The sequence below is a fragment of the Micromys minutus genome (genome assembly GCF_963924665.1).
Source record: "Micromys minutus genome assembly, contig: SCAFFOLD_47, whole genome shotgun sequence".
Lineage (NCBI taxonomy): Eukaryota > Metazoa > Chordata > Mammalia > Rodentia > Muridae > Micromys > Micromys minutus.
Genome location: NW_027667133.1, coordinates 1,378,003 through 1,381,815, shown reverse-complemented (window position 1 = coordinate 1,381,815; position 3,813 = coordinate 1,378,003).

The following is a 3,813-nucleotide window of genomic DNA, read 5'->3' as shown; positions in this document are numbered from 1 at the left end:
ATTCCTCTTCATTTTGAGGTAAAAAGGCTGAAATTCCCTTTATTTGGGGGTAAAAAGGCAGATATTTCCCTTATTTTGGGGCAAAATTGCAGAAATTTCACTTATTTCAGGGTAATAAGTCAAAAATTTTTCTTATTTTGGGGCAAAAAAGACAGACATTCCCTTTGTTTTGTGGGAAAAAGACAGGAATTCCACTTATTTAGAGGCATAAAAGCAGAAATTCCCCTCATTTTGGAGCAAAAATGAAGAAATTTCCCTTTTTTATGGCAAAAAGGTATGCATTCTTATTATTTTCGGACAAAAAAGGCAGAAATTCCTTGTATTTTGGAGCAAAATTGCAGAAATTCCCCTAATTGTGGGGCAAAAAGGCAGAAATTCCCTATATGTTGGGGCAAAAAGACAGAAATTCTCCTTATTTTAGGGCAAAACTCAGAAATTTAACTTATTTTGGGGTAAAATTGCAGAAATTTCACTTATTTCATAAAAAAAGCAGAAATTTTCTTATTTTGGAGCCAAAAGGCAGAAATTTCTTTTATTTTGTTACAAAATTGCAGAATTTTTTCTTATTTTGAGGCAAAAATGCAGAAATTTCCCATATTTTGGGGCAAAAATGCAGAAATTTTTTTTATTTTAAGTTAAAAGGCTGAAATTCCCCTTATTTTGGGGCAAAAAGGCAGAAATTTCTCTTATTTTGGGGCAAAATTGCAGAAATTTCACTTATGTCAGGGTAATAAGTCAGAAATTTTCCTTATTTTGGGGCCAAAAAACAGAAATTCCCTTTGTTTTGGGGGAAAAAGACAGAAATTCCACTTATTTAGAGGCAAAAATGCAGAAATTCTAAATATTTTGTGGCAAAAATGCAGAAATTCCCCTTATTTTGAGGTAAAAAGCTGAAATTCCCTTTATTTGGGTGCAAAAAGGCCGAAATTTTCTCTTATTTTGGGGAAAAATTGCAGAAATTTCATTTATTTCAGGGTAATAAGTCAGAAATTTTCCTTATTTTGGGGCAAAAAAGAAAGAAATTCCCTTTGTTTTGGGAGAAAAAGACAGAAATTCCACCTATTTAGATGCAAAAAAGCAAAAATTCCCTTTATTTTGGAGCAAAAATGAAGAAATTTCCCTTTTTTATGGCAAAAAGCTATGCATTCTTCTTATTTTCTGGCAAAAAGGCAGAAATTCCCCATATTTTGGAGCAAAATTGCAGAAATTCCCCTAATTGTGGGGCAAAAAGGCAGAAATTCCCTAAATGTTGGGGCAAAAAGACAGAAATTCTCCTTATTTTGGGCCAAAACTCAGAAATTCCACTTATTCCGGAGCAAAATTCCAGAAATTTCACTTATATTGGGGCAAAAATGCAGAAATTACACTTATTTTGGGGAAAATTTGCAGAAATTTCACTTATTTCAAAAAAAAGCAGAAATTCTCTTATTTTGGGGCAAAAAGGCAGAAATTTCTTTTATTTTGGTAGAAAATTGCAGAAATTTTTCTTATTTTGGAGCAAAAAGGCAGAAATTTTCCATATTTTGGGGCAAAAATGCAGAAATTCCCCTTATTTTGTGTTAAAAGGCTGAAATTCCCCTTAATTGGGGGCAAACAGGCAGAAATTTCCTTATTTTGGCGCAAAATTGCAAAAATTTCACTTATTTCAGGGTAATCAGTCAGAAATTTTCCTTATTTTGGGGCAAAAAGACAGAAATTCCTTTTGTTTTTGGGGAAAAAGACAGATATTCCACTTTTTTAGAGGCAAAAAAGGAGAAATTTCTTTTTATTTTGGAGCAAAAATAAAGAAATTTCTCTTTTTTGTGGCAAAAGGTATGCATTCCCCTTATTTTCCGGCTAAAAAGCAGAAATTCCCTGTATTTTGGAGCAAAATTGCAGAAATTCCCCTAATTGTGGGGCAAAAAGGCAGAAATTCCCTATATGTTAGGGCAAAAAAAAGAAATTCTCCTTATTTTGGGGCAAAACTCAGAAATTCCACTTATTTTGGGGCAAAATACCAGAAATTTCTTTTATTGTTGGGAAAATTGCAGAAATTTCACTTATTTTGGGGCAAAATTGCAGAAATTTCACTTATTTCAGTGAAAAAAGGCAGAAATTTTTTTATTTTGAGGCAAAAGGCAGAAATTCCTAATATTTTGTGGCTAAAATGCAGAAATTCCTTTTATTTTGAGGTAAAAATCCTGAAATTCCCCTTATTTGGGGGCAAAAAAGCAGAAATTTCCCTTATTTTGGGGCAAAATTGCAGAAATTTCACTTATTTCAGGGTAATAAGTCAGAAATTTTCTTTATTTTGGACAAAAAAGACAGAAATTCCCTTTGTTTTGGGGGAAAAATACATAAATTGCACTTATTTAGAGGCAAAAAAGCAGAAATTCCCCTTATTTTGGTTCAAAATTGCAGAAATTTCACTTACTTCAGGGTAATAAGTAAAAAATTTTCCTTATTTGGGGGCAAAAAAGACAGAAATTACCTTTGTTTTGGGGGAAAAAGACAGAAATTCCACTTATTTAGAGGCAAAAAAGCAGAATTCCCCTTATTTTGGAGCAAAAATGAAGAAATTTTCCTTTTTTATGCCAAAAAGTTATGCATTCTTCTTATTTTCGGGCAAAAATGCAGAAATTCCCCGTATTTTGGAGCCAAATTGCAGAAATTCCCCTAATTCTGGGGTAAAAAGGCAGAAATTCCCTATATGTTGGGGCAAAAAGACAGAAATTCTCCTTATTTGGGTGCAAAACTCAGAAATTCCACTTATTTTGGGGCGAAATTCCAGAGATTTCCCTTATTTGGGGGCAAAATTGCAGAAATTTCACTTGTGACAGGGAAAAAAGGCAGAAATTTTCCTTATTTTGGGGCAAAAAGCAGAAATTCTCCATATTTTGGGGCAAAAATGCAGAAATTCCCCTTATTTTGAGTAAAAAGGCTGAAATTTCCCTTAATTGGGGGCAAAAAGGCAGAAATTTCCTTATTTAGGGGCAAAATTGCAGAAATTACACTTATTTCAGGGTAATCAGTCAGAAATTTTCTTTATTTTGGGGTAAAATTGCAGAAAATTCACTTATTTTGGGGCAAAATTGCAGAAATTTCACTTTTTTCAGTGAAAAAAAGCAGAAATTTTCCTTATTTTGGAGCAAAAAGGCAGAAATTCCTAATATTTTGTGGCAAAAAATGCAGAAATTCCCCTTATTTTGAGGTAAAAATGCTGAAATTCCCCTTATTTGGGGGCAAAAAGCAGAAATTTCCCTTATTTTGGGGCAAAATTGCAGAAAGTTCACTTATTTCAGGGTAATAAGTCAGAAATTTTCCTTATTTTGGGCAAAAAAGACAGAAATTCCCTTTTTTTTGGGGGAAAATACATAAATTCCTCTTATTTAGAGGCAAAAAAGCAGAAATTCCCCTTATTTTGGTTTAAAATTGCAGAAATTTCACTTACTTCAGGGTAATAAGTCAGAAATTTTCCTTATTTTGGGGCAAAAAAGACAGAAATTAGCTTTGTTTTGGAGGAAAAAAACAGAAATTCCACTTATTTAGAGGCAAAAAAGCAGAATTCCCCTTATTTTGGAGCAAAAATGAAGAAATTTCCCTTTTTTATGCCAAAAAGTTATGCATTCTTCTTATTTTCGGGCAAAAATGCAGAAATTCCCCGTATTTTGGAGCAAAATTGCAGAAATTCCCCTAATTGTTGGGCAAAAAGGCAGAAATTCCCTATATGTTGGGGCAAAAAGACAGAAATTCTCCTTATTTGGGGGCAAAACTCAGAAATACCACTTATTTTGGGGCGAAATTCCAGAGATTTCCCTTATTTGGGGGCAAAAT